The sequence below is a fragment of the Bos grunniens genome, chromosome 4 (assembly GCF_055505025.1).
Source record: "Bos grunniens cultivar Pamir isolate PY7600 chromosome 4, Bosgru_T2T1.0, whole genome shotgun sequence".
Classification (NCBI taxonomy): domain Eukaryota; kingdom Metazoa; phylum Chordata; class Mammalia; order Artiodactyla; family Bovidae; genus Bos; species Bos grunniens.
In genome coordinates this window covers 58884682-58908247 of record NC_141168.1, presented here as the reverse complement: position 1 = coordinate 58908247, position 23566 = coordinate 58884682, and the positions used below count along the sequence as shown (strand labels likewise).

Sequence of the window (23566 nt, the reverse complement as noted above, 5' to 3'; positions counted from 1 at the left end):
AAGCTTTGACTAGATGGACCTTTGTTGGCAAAGTAATGTCTCTACTTTTCAATATGCTGTCTAGGTTGGTCATAGCTTTTCTTCCAAGGAGTAAGAATCTTTTAATTTCATGGCTGCAATCACCATCTGCAGTGATTCTGGAGCCCCCCCCCAAAAAAAAAATCAGTCACTGTTTCCATTACTTCCCCATCTATTTGCCATGAAGTGATGGGACCGGATGCCATGATCTTAGTTTTCTGGAATGTCGAGTTTTAAGCCAACTTTTTTACTCTCCTCTTTCACTTTCATCAACAGGCTCTTTAGTTCTTCTTCACTTTCTGCCATAAGGGTGGTGTCACCTGCATATCTGAAGTTATTGATATTTCTCCCAGCAATCTAGATTTCAGCTTGTGCTTCCTCCAGCCCAGCATTTCTCATGATGTACTCTGCATATAAGTTAAATAAGAGGGTGACAGAATACAGTCTTGACGTACTCCTTTCCCAATTTGGAATCACTCTGTTGTTCCATGTACAGTTCTAACTGTTGCTTCTTGACCTGCATACAAATTTCTCAGGAGGCAGGTCAGATGGTCTGGTATGCCCATCTCTTTAAGAATTTTCCAGCTGGTAGATGTTTTTCTGGAACTCTCTTGCTTTTTCAATGATCCAACAGATGTTGGCAATTTGATCTCTGGTTCCTCTGCCTTTTCTAAAGCCAGCTTGAACACCTGGAAGTTCACAGTTCGCGTACTGTTGAAGCCTGGCTTGGAGAATTTTGAGCATTACTTTACTAGCGTGTGAGATGAGTGCAACTGTACGGTAGTTTGAGCATTCTTTGGCATTGCCTTTCTTTGAGATTGGAATGAAAATGGACCTTTTCCAGTCCTGTGGCCACTGCTGAGTTTTCCAAATTTGCTGGCATATTGAGTGCAGCACTTTCACAGCATCATCTTTCAGGATTTGGAATAGCTCAACTGGAATTCCCTCACTGCCACTAGCTTTGTTCGTAGTGATGCTTTCTAAGGCCCACTTGACTTCACATTCCAGGATGTCTGGCTCTAGGTCAGTGATCACACCATCGTGATTATCTGGGTCGTGAAGATCCTTTTTGTACAGTTCTTCTGTGTATTCTTGCCACCTCTTCTTAATATCTTCTGCTTCTGTTAGGTCCATACCATTTCTGTCCTTTATCGAGCCCATCTTTGCATGAAATGTTCCCTTGGTATGTCTAATTTTCTTGAATAGATCTCTAGTCTTTTCCATTCTATTGTTTTCCCCTATTTCTGTCATTCTATGTCCAATTCTAACTATTGTGAGAACTACAAATACAACTCACTGCTGAACAACCATCAACAGGAGAATGTTGGATCCTGCCAAAAAAAGTTACCCCACATCCAAGGGCAAAGGAGAAGCCCCAGCAAGACGGTGGGAGGGAGTACATCAAGGCTGTATATTGTCACCCTGCTTATTTAACTTATATGCAGAGTACATCATCTAAAATGCCTGGCTGGGTGAATCACAAGCTGGAATCAAGAATGCCGGGAGAAATATCAACAACCTCAGATACATACATGCTGCTGCTGCTGCTGCTGCTAAGTCGCTTCAGTCATGTCCGACTCTGTGCAACCCCATAGACGGCAGCCCACCAGGCTCCCCTGTCCCTGGGATTCTCCAGGCAAGAACACTGGAGTGGGTTGCCATTTCTTTCTCCAATGCGTGAAAGTGAAAAATGAAAGTGAATTCGCTCCGTTGTGTCCGACTCTTAAAGACCTCATGGACTACAGCCTACTAGGCTCCTCTGTCCATGGGATTTTCCAGGCAAGAGTACTGGAGTGGGGTGCCATTGCCTTCTCTGCAGATATGCACATAATACCACTCTAATAATAGGAACCAAAGAGGAACTAAAGAGCCTCTTGATGAAGGTGAAAGAGGAGAGTGAAAATGTTAACTTAAAACTCAATATTCAAAAAATGAAGATCATCTGGTCCTATCATTTCTTGGCAAATGTGTGCGTGCTAAGTCCCTTCAGTCATGTCTGACTCTTTGCAACCCCATGAACTCTAGTAGCCCCACCAGGCTCCCCTGTCCGTGGGATTATCCAGGCAAGAATACTGGAGTGGGTTACCATTCCCTTCTCCAGGAGATCTTCTTGACCCATGGATCGAACCCTTGTCACTTATGTCTCCTGCACTGGCAGGCAAGTTCTTTTAACAATAGCACCTCCTGGGAAGCCACAGATGGGGCAAAAGTGGAGTAACAGTGACAGACTTTATTTTCTTGGGCTCCAAAATCACTGCAGACAATGACTGCAGCCATGAAATTAAAAGACACTTGCTCCTTGGAAGTAAAGCTACGACAAACCTAGACAGCGTATTAAAAAGCAGAGACGTAATACTTGGCCAACAAAGGTTCATACAGTCAAAGCTATGGTTTTTCCATAGCTTTTTTCCATGTGTGCATATGAGTGCTGGACCATAAAGAAGGCTAAGCATCTAAGAATTGATGCTTTCGAATTGTTGTGCTGGAGAAAACTTTTGAGTCCCTTGGACAGCAAGGAGACCAAAGTAGTCAATTCTAAAGGAAATCAACCTTGAATGTTCATTGGATGGACTGAGGCTGTAGCTGAAGCTCCAATACTTTGGCCACCTGATGCAAAGAGCTGATCACTGGAAAAGACCCTGATGCTGGGAAAGACTAAAGGCAAAAGGAGAAGGGGGCAGCAGAGGATGAGACAGTTAGACAGCCTCACGAACTCAACAGACATGAATTTGAGCAAACTCCCAGACATAGTGGAGGACAGAGAAGCCTGGTGAGCTACAGTTCATGGGGTCACAAAGAGTCAGACATGAGCTAGCAACTGAACAACATTTCATATATCCCAATGAAAAAAAAAGAACCAAAACCTGCCAGAATGTGAGAAGAACTCAAAGTGGACTAGAAGCAGTAACAAAACTATATTTCAAATGAGTAACATAACAGCGATGAACAAAATGGGTAAGAACAGAACAGAACACTGGAAAACAGTATGTAGCCTACAGAGTATAAGACTAAAGACAAAAAAAAAAAAAAAGACTAAAGACAGAAAGAGGTGTACACAATCTATACTCTAGGAAGTAAATATATTTATAATAGTAATTCTGAAATTACATTTACATGTACATCAGAACTGAACAAATAATAAATAAATTGTAGATGAGAGCCAAGTTTTCCACTGTTGGAGAAAGGAGTTACAAATAAGGAAAAAAGAAAGGCTAGACTGAATCTGGTGTCAGTAGATTAGAACTGGTTTATCAGTATGAATTCATGGTTTTTAATATATATAAACAAATATATTTACACAGAGATAGGTACAGAAATACAGATGTGTGAATGTACACAAAAAACACAAGTTCTTATATCTGTTTGTTCAAAACACCTAGAAGTAGGAGCAACGAGCACTTTTAGAGCTGAGACCTTGGTTTCTAAACACTATTCTGAGATAAAAGGAACCCGAACTCCTTGAAAAATAATCAATTCCAGGCCTGAGGATGAAAAATAAAAGACAAACCAGAAAATAAACAAGTGCTCCAAAATAAATGATGAGGCATGTAGAAAGATGAATATGAGTTAACAGCAAAGAGTTCCCAATAGTCAGATTCAGGATAATCTGAGCAATAAACAATGACAAAATTAATATTCACGTGTCCTACCAGTATTAATAAATAACTGACTGAATGAATGTGTGAGATAGAACAATTATTTCTTATAAAAGAATTCCATGGGTTCAATCCCTGGGCAGGGAACTAAGATCCTGCAAACCATGCAGAGCAGCCAAAATAACCCCAGAAAATCACTACTAAGGCAAGCAGTACAGTAGTATTTGTGGCAGATAAGAATTATTGATAGCAGATAAAGATATGATGAGAAATAAGTTATTTTCATAATTCAACAAAGAACTAGCATCTAAAATATACAACTCAATTAGACAATACAACTTAAAAATGGACCAAATATTTCAACCATCAAAGACAAATAGATGGCAAACAAGCACATGGTAAGATCCTCAACATCATTACTCATTAGTAAAATGACAATTATAATCACAATGTTCTATCCACTAGGTACTCCACTAGAATGGCTAATATTAGTAAGCGTGGCCATCCCAGGAGTTAGTATGTGAAACTACTAAAAGTTTTTACACACTCTTCATGGGAACATAAATGTTAACATTTATGTTACAAAATGGTTTGGCAATTTCTTAAGAAGTTACATGTACACCTACCTATAACTTAGGCTAACTATTTACCCAAGAGAAGTGTAACCATGCACCACTATCAAAATTTTTTAAGCTGACAAAGAAAAAAGCCAAAAAGAAAATACATACAAATTTTAACACTGGTTATATTTTGCTAACTGGATTTGGGGGTAATTCACTTTTATATTATTTCTATTTTCCAAAGTTATTATTAAGAAACCTAAGGCATTTACATTAAAAAAAAAAAATCAAACAGAAAGAAAATGAAGTCATTCACAAGTTAGTGTGGGTTTTCTTCTTTATAAATCAGATCTTATTTTCCATTTCTGACATATTCATTAGACTGCAAAGAAAGAAATTATACGAGGTAATTCAGACAAGATTTCAATCATGATGTGAAAAGGGGCAAGGCAGAGAAATAAAAACTGGAGGACTAATAAAATAAGATGAATTAATAGCTGATTAGTTGTATATCAACTTCAGCAAAATTATATACCACAAGAATCCATCCTTAATTAAGCCCAGATGCTGGGAAAGATTGAAGGCAGGAGGAGAATGGGACGACAGAGGATGAGATGGCTGGATGGCATCACCGACTCACGAGTTTGAGTAAACCCCAGGAGTTGGTGATGGACAGGGAGGCCTGGTGTGCTGCAGTCCATGGGGTCGCAGAGAGTCGGACACGACTGAGCAACTGAACTGAACATTATTTAATGTTGTGATGAAAACAAAAGATACACTTTAAGTATACACATGATAAAAGCTGAAAAAGGTAATAAATACTTTATATGACATATTCAGAACCCAAATGAAATCTGCTATGGAAATATATGGATCCAAATCGTGTCCTTTTTCCCACCCTCAAACCACAATCTAAAAGGTAAAGTTTCAGTTAAGGATACAACTATAAAATGGGACTGCAAATGAGGAGGAGGGACACATTTTACCCAATCAAGTACGTCTAATTAAAAAAAAAAAAAAAAAAAATCCTGAAGAAGCAAGATAAAATAATGGCAGCACAAAGGGAAAAGATAGAGACATCTGAGTTGACACTATACTCTCTATGTCAGTATAAGAAATAAGGTTTCCCTAAAAGGTAACTTGTAACATACACATGGACATCACCAGATGGTCAAACTGAAATCAGATTGATTATATTCTTTGCAGCCAAAGATGGAGAAGCTCTATACAGTCAACAAAAACAAGACCAGGAGCTGACTGTGGCTCAGATCATGAACTCCTTATTACCAAATTCAGACTTAAATTGAAGGAATAGGGAAAACCACTAGACCATTCAGGTATGACCTAAATCAAATCCCTTATGATTATACAGTGGAAGTGAGGAATAGATTTAAGGGCCTAGATCTGATAGATAGAGTGCCTGATGAACTATGGAATGAGGTTCGTGACACTGTACAGGAGACAGGGATCAAGACCATCCCCATGGAAAAGAAACGCAAAAAAGCAAAATGGCTGTCTAGGGAGGCCTTACAAATAGTTGTGAAAAAAAGGGAAGCAAAAAGCAAAGGAGAAAAGGAAAGATATAAGCATCTGAATGCAGAGTTCCAAAGAATAGCAAGGAGAGATAAGAAAGCCTTCCTCAGTCATTAATGCAAAGAAATAGAGGAAAACAACAGAATGGGAAAGACTAGAGATCTCTTCAAGAAAATTAGACATACCAAGGGAACATTTCATGCAAAGATGGGCTCAATAAAGGACAGAAATGGTATGGACCTAACAGAAGCAGAAGATATTAAGAAGAGGTGGCAAGAATACACAGAAGAACTGTACAAAAAGGATCTTCACGACCCAGATAATCACGATGGTGTGATCACTGACCTAGAGCCAGACATCTTGGAATGTGAAGTCAAGTGGGCCTTAGAAAGCATCACTACGAACAAAGCTAGTGGCAGTGATGGAATTCCAGTTGAGCTATTCCAAATCCTGAAAGATGATGCTGTGAAAGTGCTGCACTCAATATGCCAGCCAATTTGGAAAACTCAGCAGTGGCCACAGGACTGGAAAAGGTCCGTTTTCATTCCAATCTCAAAGAAAGGCAATGCCAAAGAATGCTCAAACTACTACACAATTGCACTCATCTCATATGGCACCCCACTCCAGTACTCTCGCCTGAAAAATCCCATGTACAGAAGAGCCTGGTAGGCTGCAGTCCATGGGGTCGCGAAGAGTCGGACGTGACTGAGAGACTTCCCTTTCACTTTTCACCTTCCTGCATTGGAGAAGGAAATGGTAACCCACTCCAGTGTTCTTGCCTGGAGAATCCCAGGGATGGGGGAGCCTGGTGGGCTGCCGTCTATGGGGTCACACAGAGTCGGACATGACTGAAGTGACTTAGCAGCAGCAGCAGCACATGCTAGTAAAGTAATGCTCAAAATTCTCCAAGCCAGGCTTCAGCAATACGTGAACCGTGAACTTCCAGATGTTCAAGCTGGTTTTAGAAAAGGCAGAGGAACCAGATATCAAATTGCCAACGTCTGCTGGATCATGGAAAAGGCAAGAGAGTTCCAGAAAAATATCTATTTCTGCTTTATTGACTATGCCAAAGCCTTTGACTGTGTGGATCACAATAAACTGTGGAAAATTCTGAAAGAGATGGGAATACCAGACCACCTGACCTGCCTCTTGAGAAATCCGTATGCAGGTCAGGAAGCAACAGTTAGAACTGGACATGGAACAACAGACTGGTTCCAAATAGGAAAAGGAGTATGTCAAGGCTGTATATTGTCACCCTGCTTATTTAACTTCTATGCAGAGTATATCATGAGAAACGCTGGACTGGAAGAAGCACAAGCTGGAATCAAGATTGCCGGGAGAAATACCAATAACCTCAGATATGCAGATGACACCACCCTTATGGCAGAAAGTGAAGAGGAACTCAAAAGCCTCTTGATGAAAGTGAAGTGGAGATTGAAAAAGTTGGCTTAAAGCTCAACATTCAGAAAACGAAGATCATGGCATCTTGTCCCATCACTTCATGGGAAATAGACGGTGAAACAGTGGAAACAGTGTCAGACTTTATTTTTTGGGGCTCCAAAATCACTGCCGATGGTGACTGCAGCCATGAAATTAAAAGACGCTTACTCCTTGGAAGGAAAGTTATGACCAACCTGGATAGCATATTCAAAAGCAGAGACATTACTTTGCCAACAAAGGTTCATCTAGTCAGGGCTATGGTTTTTCCTGTGATCATGTATGGACATGAGAGTTGGACTGTGAAGAAGGCTGAGCGCTGAAGAATTAATGCTTTTGAACTGTAGTGTTGGAGAAGACTCTTAAGAGTCCCTTGGACTGCAAGGACATCCAACCAGTCCATTCTGAAGGCGATCAGTCCTGGGATTTCTTTGGAAGGAATGATGGTAAAGCTAAAACTCCAGTACTTTGGCCACCTCATGTGAAGAGTTGACTCATTGGAAAAGACTCTGATGCTGGGAGGGATTGGGGGCAGGAGGAGAAGGGGACGACAGAGGATGAGATGGCTGGATGGCATCACTGACTCGATGGACTTGAGTTTGAGAGAACTCCAGGAGTTGGTGATGGACAGGGAGGCCCGGCGTGCTGCAATTCATGGGGTCGCAGAGTCGGACACGACTGAGCGACTGAACTGAACTGAAAATGTAACTTAACTTTAGGCCTCATTAACAGATTTATATAGTACATAGAAGGACACAAAAGATAGATTCAATGTGCAATTTTAAGATCACAAGATATTCATTTCAGTCCTCATTTCAGTCCTCATTTCAGTCCTGGTATTAGCAGGGCTATGTACCAAATGAAGTTCAAAGGGGAGTAAAAATGGCTGGAGGGATATGACTCCCTACCGTATAAACACTGTTAAAGAAAATGGAAAGACTAAAAGTCACAACAAAAGATAGCTGTCTTCAAACTACGAAGCAATAATATTAAAAAGAGAAATCAGACTTATCTTTTTGCTGCTAGGGAGTAAATGAGAATATCTGAATGCAAATATCAAAGACAGATACATATAAAAATAGGAAGAAAAAAATTAATAGTGACATCTATTCAAAGATGAAATGTGTTATCTCAGAAGGCAGCTGAGTTTTTAGCAGACTAAATCAGCTCTGTTAGAAATATAACACAAGTCATACATGTAATTTTAAACTTTCTAGAAGCCACATTTAAAAAAGTAAAAACAAACAAGTAAACTCAATTGGATGGCATCACCAATTCAATGGACATGTGTCTCAGCAAACTCCGGGAGACAATGAAGGACATGGAAGCCTGGTGTGCTGCAGTTCACCATGTCACAAAGAGTCAGACACGACTTAGCAACTGAACAACAACAAAAACTCTATTGTAATAATATATTTTCTTTAAGTCAATATATCCAAGACATTATTTCAACATGTAATCAACATAAAAATGAATTAGATATTTTATATCCTTTAAGTCTTGGCAAAATCTTCTGTGCATTTTACACTTATACTAAATGTCAATTTAGACTAGCAGCATTTCAAGTGCTCAACAGCCATATACACTTGTGGCTACAATACTAGTCAGAGTTAGTCACAGGCATGCTGCAGGGGGAATTAAGAGTACCATTTGCATAATTAGGTTAAATGACAATACATCTTCCAATCCTGAGACCTTGTGAAAACAGAAGGATGAAAAAACAAGTTTTAAGAACATAGGCAAAATTTTTAAAGAATTAACTTTAGTCCATTTGAATCAGTCACTACCATACCTTGTGTACTCATGATATATATGCATTCTGTACATAACACAGCAGTTTTATCAAAGAGTTCAGATTATTTCCAGCATATACCTCTCAAGCCCGCTTCTAAAAGATACTAAAGCCATTTCCTGCCAAAATATTGACTCCCATGACTCATAAAATGTTCAACTGATATTCATCTTAACATTACTTGCCTAATAAAAAGGTAGGTAGAAACAAAGTATTTATTATCTGATTTTTAAAAAAATTTCCTATAGCTATTACACCACTATACACAGGAGAAGAGAAATTCAATTCTTGTTACAGGCCAAACTGCATACACCCAAAATTCTTATGATGAAGCCCTAATCCCAGTGTAATTGTATCTGGGAGACAGGGCCTTAAAGGGGGTAATTAAGGTTAAAGGAGGTCATAAGATTAGGGCCCATCATGTGGAGCTGGTATCCTTACAAGAAGAGGAAGATACACTGGAGATAACCCTTTCTCCTCCAGAGGTTGCACAAAGGCCACGTGAGGACACAGACAGAATGTGGCCATATGTAATTCAGGAAGACCCTTCACCAAAAACCAAATCTACTGGCACCTTAGTACTGGACTTCCAGCCTCCAGAACTGTGAGAAAAAAAATGTCTGTTGTTTAAGCCACCTCATCTGTGGTTTTCTGTAATGGCAGTCCTAGCAGACTAATAAAGTTCTAAGAAAATACTAGTTAAAAAATTGTACTGCAAACTAAATTACATTACTGCTGAAATTATTAATTTATTATGATAAATGTTTCTGTATGTTTATAAATTTACTCTACAACAGAAGATTTGAAAAGCCTGCCTTGTTGAGCTACTGAAGCAGCCAAAGTAATCTGAAACCTCAAAACAGAAAATTCTAACTTTTCACATAACCAAGGTCTGTTAATTTATTTCATTATAAAAATAATGGTCTCTCTTTCAGCCATCTTGGACCCTGTGGAGGCCTGCTGGGAACAGGACTTCTAAAACAACAAATATGTCTGGAAGGCTGTGGCCCAAGGCCATTTTTGCTGGCTATAAGAGGGGTCTATGGAACCAAGAGGGAGTACACAGCTCTCCTGAAAATCGAAGGTATATATGTTTGAGATGAAACTGAATCCTATCTAGGTAAGAGACGTACTTATGTGTACAAAGCAAAGAACAACGGTAACTCTTAGCAGCAAACCTAACAAAACCAGAATAATCTGGGGAAAGACAACTCACGCTCAGGTAAACAGTGTCATGGTTTATGCCAAATTCCAAAGCAGCCTTCTTGCTAAGGCTGCTGGACACAGACTCTGTGATGCTGTACCCTTTGAGGATTTAAACTCATTGAAAAGCAAATAAATAAAAGTATGGATTTGTTCTCTTGTGTTTTGCTAACCACAGATACACACACACACACACACACACACGCACGCACGCACACACAACATTCTACTCAAGAGGAGTACTATACGTAGTAATGCCAGAGATCAGTAAAGGGCTCAGAAAAGCATGCTACCCATCACAATACTGCAACTAACTACGCCACCCACAATATTTGTAATATTAGCATAAACGATAACTGAAAATATATTTTTACAAATTGACAATGTTGTTACCTACTAGGAGTAGTCTTCATGGAGTTTAAGTTAGGGAAAGGATCAAAGATGGGAAAAGCTTCCTAGAATGAGTAGTTTTGAGGTGGGCCTTCATTAATGGATGGATGTGACTTCAAGATAGGTAAGAACAGCATAAGCAAAGAAAGACTACAAAACATGATTTGATCTAAATAGAAGGAAAAAGCCAAGCAAAGAGACCCTAAAATGACTACCCAAATTACATCAATAAGAGTCCCCCTTCACCTCAAGTTTTGCTTTCCAAGGTTTCAGCTACCAGCTGTTAACTGAGGTCTGAAAATATTAAATGGAAAATTCCAGAAATAAGCAATTCATCAGTTTTAAATTGTGTGCTGTTCTGAATAGCATGATGAAATCTCACACCTTCCTGTGCTGTCCTGCTCTGTCCAGCCTGTGATGTGATTCATCCCTCTGCTCTGTATATCCTGCCCATTGGTCACTTAGCCTTCTCAGTATAATCAGATCACCCATTGTGATATTGCAATGCTTGTGTTCAAGTAACCCTCACTTCATTATTTTACTTAATAATGGCCCCAAAGAACAAGAGTTGAAATTCTGGCAATTTGCATATATGAAAGAGAAGCTATAAAGTACTTCCCATAAATGAAAAGGTGAAGGTCTTGATTTAATAAGGAAAAAGAAATTGTACCTTAAAAGGAATCTTCTATCCATGAAATTGAGAAAAAGGAAAAAAAATTTATGCTACTTTTGCTGATACACCTCAAACTGCAAAGTTACAGCCACAGTGCCCGATAAATGGAAAAGGAAAAGTCACAGTGCAAGATAAATGGAAAAGTCAGGATGGAAAAGGCATTAAATCTATGGGTGGAAGACATGAACATAAAACATGTTACAAATGATGGCAACAGGTCACACCACAAAGCATGGAGCCTGTATGACAACTTTAGCAAGCAAGGGATCCCCTAAAACGACACCAAGTCATTTACTCCAATATGAAACGGTCACACAGACTCAATAGATTTCAACTGAAAAATATAAAAATTATTGGAGAGGCTGAGTCTGCCAATGAAGAAGCCACTGCCACATTTCTGGCAGAGTTGAACTTGAGAGAGAGACCACATTTTTATAACAACCTTTATTACAGTATTTTGTTACAATTGTTCTGCTTTATTATTAGCTATTGTTGTCCATCTATTACTGTGTCTAATTTATAAGTTTAACTTTATACTAAGTATGTATGTATAGGAAAAAACAGTACAGACAGGGTTCGGTATTACTATCTGTGGTTTCAAGCATCCACTGGGGACCTTGGAATATATCCTCCATAGATAAGGGTGTGGACCACTAAAAATATAGTTAGAAATCTGAAATCTAGTATCTTCTGTAACTTGGAGCTATACTCTGCATGGGTAAGCTACATAACCTTTCTAAGCGTTAGACTGGGACAACGTATTTATGAGGTTATCATAAGATATATATGAAATATTTGAAATATTTGGCACTTCAGATACAATAAGCACAATAAATGACAGTTGTTACAGTGGTTGTGCAATAGACAACAGCTATTATCAAGGCCTCTGGACTTTTATCTTGCAGTTAAATGATTTCCAAATCTGGCTATAATCAGAAACATCTGGGAAGCTTGATAAAAACAAATACCTAGGTCCTAAGCCTAGAAGTAGGGAATTAGAATGTTCTGGTAGGGCCTAGGAAATAAGTTTTTTGTTTTTTTTTAAACAAGGACCTTAGAAGCCTGTATTACAAGTAAATAGATATTTAAAGTTCTACAACAGGTCAATTATTTTATGAAAGTAATATTTTAGTACAATAATCTGTATTACAGACTCATTAAATGAAATGCGAACAGTCTTTTATTCACCCTAGTTAGATTCTAATTTGTTAAACGGCATCTACTAGTGACACTAGTTAAACGGAATCCACTCGTCCTTCAATTAAAAAGCACTGGAATCTCCTAGCCCTACCCAAAACCCTTAAACATAATTTCAAGTAAAAGGTGTCTCCATCAAGCATAAAACTTTTCCCTTTTCACTTGTTCCTAGCCAGTACTAATGTTGATGGCATATTTATCTCATATAACACATTGTACATGCATGTTTTTGGTATTATCTTTGCATTTCCTCCATGTTCACCAAATACTTAAGTTTCAAAAGGATAGAGGCTGCAACTTTTCAGCAAGTCTACGATTATTTCAAACTTTCAGAAATGTAAAAAAAGGAATTACATCTGTGTAATTATCTTTTTAACAGCACAGCACCATGATCAAACACAAACAAGTATTTTTGGTGGGTCTACTTGCCAAATTGCCGGGAAAAATATCAACAACCTCAGATACACAGATGACATCACTCTAATGGCAGAAAGTGAAAAAGATCTAGAGAGTCTCCTGATGAGGGTGAAAGAGGAGAATGAAAACGCTGCTGTGAAATTCAACATTAAAAAAAACTAAGATCTAGCTGATTCATGCTGATGTTTGACAGAGAACAACAAAATTCTGTAAAGCAATTATCATTCAATTGAAAATAGATAAATTAAAAAAACAACTAAGATCATGGTATACGGTCCCATCACTCCATGGCAAATATAAGAGGGAAAAGTGGAAGCAGGGACAGATTTGATTTTGTGGGCTCCAAAATCACTGTGGATGGTGAATGCAGCCATGAAATTAAGATCCTTGCTCCTTAGAAAGAATGCTACAACAAACCTAGACAGCGTATTAAAAAGCAGAGACGTCACTTTGCCGACAAAGGTCCACATAGTCAAACCTATGGTTTTTCCAGTGGTCATGCATGGATGTGAGAGTTGGACCATAAAGAAGGCTGAGTGCCAAAGAATTGATGCTTTTGAACTGTGGTGCTGGAGAAGACTCTTGAGAGTTCCCTGGATTGCAAGGAGATCCAACCAGTCCATCCTAAAGGAAATCAATCGTTGAGTGGTTCCTATTGGAAGGACTGTTGCTGAAGCTGAAGCTCCAATACTTTGGCCACTTGATGCGAATAGCCAATTCTTTGGAAAAGACCCTGATACTGTGAAAGACTGAAGGCAAAAGGAGAAAGGAGCGGCAGCAGATGAGTTGGTTAGACAGCACCACCAACTCAATGGACATGAATTTGAACAAACTCTGGGAGATAGTTAGAGGACAGAGGAGCCTGGTGTGCTACACAGTCCATGAGGTTACAGAGTTGGGCACAACTTAAAGACTAAAAAACAACAACTTATCAGATAAGTCATTCTAGTTATTTTTTAAGCTCACACCTGAATTAAGCAACTGGTTAAGTAACTCTTAATTTTCTGTATTAGATCAACTTTTATATTCTAATATAAAACATGACAGGATTGACTACAGTTCTAAGATTGGGGCTTCCCTGGTGGCTTAGTTAATAAAGATCTGCCTGCAATGCAGGAGACCCAGGTTTGACCCCTGGGTAGGGAAGATCCCATAGAGAAGGAAATGGCAATAATTTCATTCTTTCATGCCAAGTTCTCATGTTTACTCAATTTGCCCTTCTCAGCAATCAGAAAACAGACTACAAGTTGTACTCAGAGCAAATTTGGTTTTGCAAATTACACAATGAGTTCATATTTTGGTTTCCTTAGTTGTTTTCTATTTGCACATTATTTTATACATCCATAAAACAAAAATCATTTCTACTTAAATTTCTTCCCTTTTCACTCAGCTGTCAGAATATATTGTACAGAATATAGCTGGGAATTAACTTCCCAGAATAATTTTCGCTGGCATCCATCTTGGCTGAGCAATGGGAGGGCTACCAGGAAGGACTCGAGTTTGAATGACTGGCCAAAGACAATCTGGAAACTAATTCCATTACCATAAACCCTGAGACTGACAGCCAGGAAGCAGAGCAGTTCTCCTGGGTTCCCTTACCCTACTGCTCTGCACCTGGGCGCCCTTTCCCAGTAAAGTCTATTGCTTTGTCAGCACGTATGCATTCATTTCCGAGTGTTAGACAAGAGCCCACTCTTGGGCCCTGGAAGGGGTTCCCTTTCCTGCAACAAAAGCACTAGCTGAGGTAAAAATGAAATACAAGCTGTAGGTTCAGAGCTGCCTCTAGGGAACTATCGCATGTGTTTCAAACCTGACACTGCTCTCCATCTTGCTGTCATGCCTGACCTGTTAGTCACCATGTCTGGGCTGCCATGTTGGTTTTTTTTTTTTTTTAATTAAAAAAACAAACAAAAACAGAATGTAGCTGGGAATTAAAATGGAAATCTAACCCAATACTTAACAGAGAGCAGAACTTCAATAAAGAAATGAACCAGGAAATAATGACTGAGCAGCTAAAATACAAAGATTATTAACAGCAAGCTGAACAGCTACAAACTTCAAGGACAGGAGAAGTTAGGTACATTCCTGAGAGCACAAAAATGTGAAAAACTATGTATAATTTAAAAACAAAAATGACTCTCATATTTCATTATTTAATAGCCCCATATATAAGTCACAGCACAAAACCAAATATTCCTGACAGTGATTTTAACAAGTTCAGTATATTCTTATGAAAGTAGAGAAGCTAACTGGATTATACATAACAAATGTCTCTCTCCAGTAATATGAAAAATATAAATTAAAAACAAGTTTAAGATACTAAACTAACAAATGCCCTAGGAAAATAATTGGGGAAGGCAGAAGAGGCTTAACAATACTCTTTTCATACTATTTATAGTTCTAAAATAATGACACTGAACATCTTGAAATAATAAAATGGCTAGACAATTAGAATATCAATATTAGAAACACCATATACATACTTAAAATAATCTATATATAGATTAATACACCAAAAATATTATTAAATATTAAGATAATAACACCTTGGTTTTGTATATATGTTAAAGAGTTTACAGAGCACTTTTACATATATTACCTCACATAATTCACATCAGAAGTTATCAACCCTGGTTGCTCATCAAAACTACCTAAAATACTAAAAAATGTAAATTTCTGAGCCCCACCTCACACCCAGTGAATTAACAAGCCTCCAAGTACATTAAAAATTGAAAGTGTTTCCAATGCCTAACCAGGGTTGAGAACCACTAACCACTAATATACCACTAATCACAACCATGAAAAAAAGTATGCAATTAAGAAAACAAATCAAACTTCAGTGATTGAAATGTTAATAATTTAGTGGCTTTTTCCCCCTCTTGGTTAATGTATTTAATCACAAAAGGAACTAAATATATCTATTAAACTTTTAAAAATTAAAAATGGTTTAAAATGTTGATGCTTTAAGGTAGACTAGTTACTGAAAAAAATTTTCCTTGTATAGACCCAAAAACATGTAACAAATGAGGTAGTACCCTAGTCATTGTAATAGAATAACCAGAAAGCACCAAGGTTGCTATGAAGATTCTGCCTCCTCTTGCACAAATAATTACCTCACTCAAAATATTTCTAGTATTTTTGAAAACTGATTGACAATATATACCAAAATCTTCCTCAAAAAAGGAAGAACTCTGATTACAATCTGAATGAACAATCTGAACATATAAGGATAAAAAAATGTCACTCATATAAAGAAACACTAGCAAAGAGTTTGAAACAGCTACCGCTTTCAAAGTACCAGTAAAAATTTTTAATAACTAGACATTTTAGGAAATTATTAACCTCAGTCTGTGTAGCTGTGAGGAACACATAAGTTTCTCACAAATCACTTTATTCCAATTTCCTTCAAGTTTGCTCACCAAACTAAAATTACCAAGTCTTATAAAAATATTAAAAAATTTATTCACCTAACTAGAGTATGGCTTTTCTTCAATATAGACATTCAATTACTAAACATAAAAATTCAAAGCACAAATGAATAAATTTACAAAAACCTTAAAATGCTTATTTTCCATCCTAGATGTCTCTCCTAGCATTACTGAGACTCTACTATGCTCATTTAGCTGTCCCACAGGCCTCTCAATTTCATGTTTTAAATTACCTATTTCAAGAAATGATACCTACTCCTCTCTATCCAAGGGACTCTCAAGAGTTTTCTCCAGCATCACAATTTGGAAGCATCAATTCTCTGGTGCACAGCCTTCCTTATGGTCCAACTCTCACATCCACAAGGACTACTAGAAAAACCACAACTTTGACTATACGGACCTTTGTCAGCAAAGTGATATCTCTGCTTTTTAATATGCTGTCCAGGTTTGTCATAGTTTTTCTTCAAGGAGCAACAGTCTTTTAATTTCATGGCTGCAGTCACCACCCACAATGATTTTGGAGCCCAAGAAAATAAAGTCCGTCACTGTTTCCACTTTCCCCCTATCTATTTGCCATGAAATGATGGGACCAGATGCCATGATCTTAGTTTTTTGAATTATGAATTTTAAGCCAGGTTTTCACTCTCCTTTTTCACTTTCATCAAGAGGCTCTTTTGTTCCTCTTCACTTTCTGCCATTAGAGGGGTATCATCTGCATATCTGAGGTTGTTGATATTTCTCCTGGCAATCTTGATTCCAGCCAGGCATTTTGCAGGATGTACTCTGCATGCAAGTTAAATAAGCAGGGTGACAACATACAGACTTGACATACCCATTTCCCAATTTTGAACTAATCTGTCATTCTATAACTGGTTTTAACTGTTGCTTATTAACCTGCAAATAGGTTTATTGGGAGACAGGTAAGGTGGTCTGCTATTCTAGTATCCACACAAAGAATTCAGCATAATCAATGAAGCAAAAGCAGATTTTTTCTGGAATTCCCTTGTTTTTCTAAGACCCAATGAATGTTGGCAATTTGATCTCTGGTTCCTTTGCCTTTTCTAAACCCAGCTTGTACATCTGGAAGTTCTCCGTTCAGGTACTGCTGAATACTAGCTTGAAGGATTTTGAGAATTACCTTGCTAGCATGTGAAATGAGCACCAGCTACCTAGGTGATTCTGATTTCTAAGTTTGAGAAATACCAAGTGGTAGGAGTTCTAGGAGGAAGAATTATGAACCAGATGTTTAACAAAGAGTTTTTTCCTTCTCCATCTCTATAATCTTTCAAGGGTTCTTCATCACCTAGTATGGTGGTTCTCAAACTGGCTCTCCCAGGTGACATTTGGCAATGTCTGGAGACATTTTTTTTCACTGTCTTCACTGGGGAGGATGAACTGCTACTTGGTATCTAGTTAGCAGAGGCCAGGGATGCTGGTCAACACTGTACAATGCACAAGACAGCCCACTCCCTCCAAATTAAAAACACCAAACTGCACTCTTGCCCAGTCTGAGAAACCTTGATCTGAGCCCCATCTCAAATGAGGCTATCAAAAGTACTTAGCTGTGACCCCAGAGGTAAACAAAACAATAGAATTAACATATCTTCAGGAAAGTCAATTTTTAATCCCACATTGGTGAAGAAAGAGGGGGGGATTATCTTTATATTGTATATGGGTCTTCCCTGGTGGCTCAGATGGTAACGAGTCCACTTGCAATGCAGGAGACCCAGGTTCAATCTCTGGGCTTGGAAGATCCCCTGGAGAAGGAAAATGGCAACCCACTCCAGTATTCCTGTATGGAGAATCCCATGGACAGAGGAGCCTGGCGGGAAACAGTCCATGGAGTCACAAAAGAGTTGGACATGTCTGAGTGAGTTTCACTTGTATACAAGTCAAACAAATACAGATAAAATCCAAATGTCACAGGAATATCTAAAATAAATGTCACATAAATACCTAAAATACACTTCAGAATAATGTAAGCAAGATTAGGCTTTACTCCCCAACCTCAGGGGATACTTAGGTACTCTCCTCAATCTTCAAAGTACTTCTGAAATTAAAAAACAATTGCTTAAAATAAAATACACGAACTTCAGGACAGGCACGACCTCATCTTTAAACTACTGCCACCAAGATTTTTAGGGCTATTTGTTACTGCATCATGGTTTAACCCAGAACTATTCCAAGGATAGTCTATGGAGGGACCAGTCTGATTGTTCAATGGTTTACACCAGAGAAGTACAAATGTAGAACACAGAAATGAAAATTTTTATACCAGAATAACTTTATGTCTACTGGATCTTTAAAAATTGGGGCTTGTATTTTTGCCTTTTTAAATTTCATCTGCATTAGTAAAAATAACTTGCAATAACTTGTACTTTACAATTGTGTCAGTCAATAGTGAATTGGAAATTTTAAAAAATAAAATTAAAAAAACACCCTTCATCAGTTTGAGAAGCAGTAACCTAAACCTATCACTGACTGATACATCTAGTAAGTGGCAAAGCCAGGATTTGACTGCATGTCTGTCTGACACCAAAGTCTTTTTTCTTAGTCCTTATACTATATTTGTTATTATTAATACTTTGAACTCAAATCCCTATCTGTAATCCCTAACTCTGCAGAGTTACATTGCACCAAATATGAATTACAAGGACCTTTTGTGTGTCTCACCTAAGGCCTTCAACGCTGAATGCTAACCAAGCTGCATTTTTTGGTCCCTTTACCCAAGCTCATGCTCAAAATCTGGCTCTCCGCATCTTCCATAATGCAAAAGGACAAGACCAAAAACATTTTTTTCTCCTCAAAGTCAAGAGCAGAGACATTTAATGATATAATACTATCTTCTTTTGCGACCCACCCTGCTTTCTATATAACTGTGGGAGATGACCTCCTCTCAAGGAAAAGTAGATCTCAGATCTTTCTAACCACACCAGCTACATAAAGTACACAATAAATGAATCAAAAATAAGACTTAATTTCATTTAGTCTAACATCCTCACATTAAGACCTCTATCATAAAGTTTAAAGATCTTCAACTTCACCAATCCATACTGCACATCCCCCTAAGTGTTTTTACAAACTTTTTTGATTACAGTTCTCAATTAAAAAAAAAAAGTTATATCTCAACACAATACACAATACTTACACAACAAAATTTACCACTCCAAATTTTTACAATGTACTGCTATTTTTTATTTCTTTACTACTTTGTAAAGTTTTGGTAGAAATCCACAAAACTGATTTCAACATCCACTGGTCTCAACTCACAGTCTGCAAAACACTGCTGTAGAGACCAAATGTAGGTCTACATTTAACACTGTGCTCTCATCTGGCAAGCCTAACCTATAATCACACTACCTTAAAATTCTACTCCTAAAAAACACATTTTTTCTACATCAGTTTCATTGTGCAATAGATCTTGTCATTTAGAGTCCAAACTCTGTATAGAAAAATAAGTTTTGTCTCAAAATTTAGTAAAATGTATAAATGTTAAATTAAGTTTCTACTTCTAATCAACAACTACAGATAGTTTATTAGCTTAAAATGTGAAACATGCTCTCAGCTGATAATTAGATAATAATACTCTATTGGCAAATACAAGAATAGAGTCTATAGTGAATACATATACCATCAATTTATAACAAGTCTGAAACCAACTTGCTCAACCCACCATCTTCACACCAAGTGGTCTACTCATCTGACCACTCCCCATTATTGAGATCTTGGAAATCTAACTCTTCCTCCTTCCTTATCATTTTTTGTTGCTGTTTAGTCCAACTAATCCATGTCCAACTCTTTTGCAATCCCATGGACTGTAGCCCACCAGGCTCCTCTGTCCATGGGATTTCCCAGGCAAGAATACTGGAGTGGATTGCCATTTCCTTCTGCACGGGATATTCCTGACCCAGGGATCAAACCCTCCTCTTCCCTATCTCAGGAGGATTCTTTACCATGTGAATTGTCAATTTTAACCCGCTGCTGCTGCTGCTGCTGCTGCTAAGTCACTTCAGTCATGTCTGACTCTGTGCAACCCCGTAGACGGCAGCCCACCAGGCTCCCCCGTCCCTGGGATTCTCCAGGCAAGAACACTGGAGTGGGTTGCCATTTCCTCTACAACTGCTCTAAGGTCTTTCAGGGGTTCTATTTTGTTTCAGAACAGCTCAAAAGTCCTGACATGTAGTTATTTAAGATTATTTCTGTGGGAAAATATGCAAATCCAAAGAATCAATTATATAACAAAGTTCTGAAACAAACTATCGGTAACTGATATGTATCTGATACATAAATAACCTTTTCTGTAGTTATGTATCCAATATCTTGAAATCAAAATCAGAAACCAGACACTTTTACTTTACACAATTATAATAAGTTTCTGCAAAGTAAAATCTACTTGCCATAAACACAAAATAAATTTTTCAGTTATGAGCTTCAATTCTGTGAGCCTAAGAGCACGTGATATTTTTAATAACTGTATTGAGAAGACCTGGCTACGTCATGCTGTCCAAACACAAGCTTACAACCATCTACGGGGCTTCCACATTTATTTCATAGTTCCACTCAACCCTATCTCCTCTAGCCCCACCCACTGAACAGCTGGGTGGGATGAAAGATTGTTTCCTGACCCCATATCCCCCTCCTCCCTGCTCCTTCCCCTGCTGCTGCTGCTAAGTCACTTCAGTCGTGTCCGACTCTGTACGACCCCATAGACGGAAGCCCACCAGGCTCCCCCATTCCTTCCCCTGCTATTTGGAGGAATAAGAGATACAAGAAGCATTAACTAGATTCGTAATTGTTTATACACTGCTAAGGCAATATCCTTCAGTCTATAAGGATTTCATAAACTTCATCTCTACCTGTGCACCTAATGCCAAAAAACTTCCCTCCTAAACTTGCTTATAAACAAGTTTTTATAAAGGGTAGGGTATTGACTTTATTCATCACCTTAATAAATATGTAAAATGCTTTAGAATCTAGATTACCTGTTGATTTCGATTACCAAGGGTACTCAGAAAAATATCCTTCCATTTCATCAAAGTAACAACACCAAGAGAAACCATAAAGTTGAACTAGAACAATAAAGTCGCAAGAATAAACTAATTCAGTATCTAAACAAACACCTGGATCTCACAACCCAGATACGAAACAGTGTACTCTCAAAATGTAACTCAGCAAATGGAAATGTGTTAGAAAAATTTCAGTTGCTATTTCCTACTATATACACAGTATGAAATGGGAACTTGGGAGTGGAAAATGTGAATGAAATGGCCTCGTTCTTTTTCCAATACGTGGAGGAGAAAAGGAAATGAAAGGGCTTAAGGGAATAAATGAGAATACTTAAATATTTTCAAAACTTAATTTCCTTACACATCGCCAGTCCGTATCTCCAACTCCCTCCCTTTTCCAAAGACCCTTCCCAGCCCTTCGGTTCCTCCGGAGGGCGCCCTTACAAAACGTTCTCTTTTCCCCTTTCCTTAAAAATTAAGCCCAAACCAGGCTCCTTATCCTCCTTATTCAAGCTTTGCCCGCCATCCACCGGCCTTTGGGGCCGCGCCTGGGGAAAGGAAGCCCCAGAGGCGGGGAGGGGGAGCGAGGAGGCGACACGGTCGCTGGGGCCGCTGCAGCAGCCGCCGCCGCCTGCACCGCAGCCTCAGCCTGGTGCATCCCTCTTCCTCTCTCCCCGCCGCCGCCCTCCCGGGGCCGGCCCACACAGCACCCTCACCCGGACGCGCACACACATTCCCACCCTCCTCGCCAGGCCCACTCCCCCACGAGGGGAGCTCCGCCGCGGGAGCTGCGGCCGCCGACGCGAAGAAGCAGGGCCGCGGAGCCGGAGGCCCGGCAAAGGAGACCCTGCTCGGGGTCCGGCGGCGGAGGCCGTGGCTCACGTCTCTCCACTCCCCGGGCCCGCCCGCCGCGGCACAGGAAATGCCGCCGCCTCGGTTCTCCGCACATTCAATTCAAACTGTCACTGCCGCCGTCTCCCCTCCCCCCGGGTCCGCCGCCACCGCCGCGCCCCGGGCCCGCCGTCGCCCCCCACCTCACCTGCTTTCGCCCCAGCGCCGCGCCTCGCCTCGCCTCAGGGCGTTACCCCCACCACCACCCGATCGGGGGGCCGCAGAACCCCACAACGTTCCGAGCCGCCGACCCGAGTCGCGACGGCCCAAAGCTGAGACTCACCCATGGTGCTGCTGTTGACGCTCCTCTCTTCAGCAGCAGCGGATCTCGCACTGACCGACATCCCCTCCCCCCTCCGCGACCAGCCCGGGTGCAGCGCAGCCCGCCTATTCTCCAAAGCCGCCTACGCCGATTCCGCGGCGTAGCCGCCCGGAGTCGCTGCTCCGCTTACGCAGGCAACAGCGGGCGGACTCCTCCACTGGTTCTCGCCGGACTCCCGCTCCCTCCTCCGCCCCTCCGCCCCCTCAGACGAGGCTTCCGGGCCGAGCGGAGGCTTGCTTCGATCTCGCGAGATTACTTCATCGCTGCCCCGCCGACTTGCTCGTTTTTCGAGCATGACTTCATTGGCGTCAGCGCTCTTTTGCCGCTCGGGTTTAGCCGCCATGTTAACATTGGCGGGAATTGGCACCTCCGGGGTCATGGATAGTCAGGCTTCTGTGCGTGTTTCTTCAACACCGCCGCTAAGGTTAACGCCTTACGTTTGTGGGTGAAAAGCCTGGGGACGCTGAGAGGGAGTGGCCCGTAGGGTGCGAGGGTGTGGTTTTGCCCTACTCAAAGATGGCTGCCGTTTGTGCAGCCCCGCGCGTTTTCACGTCAGGTTTGGGAGCTGGAGGAGCCTCTGGGTTGGTCTCAGCGCTTACTTACGAAATCGGCGTAAGGCAAAGAGGCGCCACTAAAAGAGGCCAGACTGGGAGGCAATGCTCTGGGTAGGGGTCCCCTGTATGACTTGACTCCAGGTTACTGACCTGGCAGTAATGTGAATGCAAGTGGAAAGACACTTCGAGGCGGATGTCTATACACCCGAATCGGGTATATACGGGTGGGAATCCGACCCCGGTTCCTCAGTTTCCTTCACGTTCGGAATGAAAAGTGAGGTTAGGCCCTGGTTACCTCGACATTGCCCTCGCGCTGTCACTTTCCAGTGGCCTGGCACAGCGAAGAGGTCGGCTGCTGCAGCTTCCACTGCGGACTCTTCACGATCACACTCGTATTGGCTCAGCCTGTTGGGGCCGGGTTTTGTCCTCAAATAAGGGTTAAAGTGTGTGGTCTCCTACTATTAATTAGCAGTGAATGTTGCTCGGTCGTTGGCGCCTTCCCCAGCTATTTTCTAGTGAAAGTAGCCTCCTTTTGCTCAGAACAACACG

General features: G+C 40.2%; 1 protein-coding gene and 1 pseudogene across 2 annotated transcripts in view; one reads left to right on the top strand and one right to left on the bottom strand.

The window, feature by feature from the left end:
• The window catches only part of SEPTIN7 (septin 7), a 98385-nt gene extending 75909 nt beyond the window's left edge, over positions 1 to 22476 (bottom strand). For both annotated transcript variants that reach the window (XM_086396536.1, XM_086396534.1), the window contains exon 1: positions 22425 to 22476. The gene's annotated coding sequence lies outside the window, so the exon portion shown is untranslated. The remainder of the gene's footprint in view (positions 1 to 22424) is intronic.
• Positions 9897 to 10255, top strand: LOC147374221 (large ribosomal subunit protein eL33 pseudogene; annotated as a pseudogene).
• Positions 22477 to 23566: the final 1090 nt, after the last annotated feature.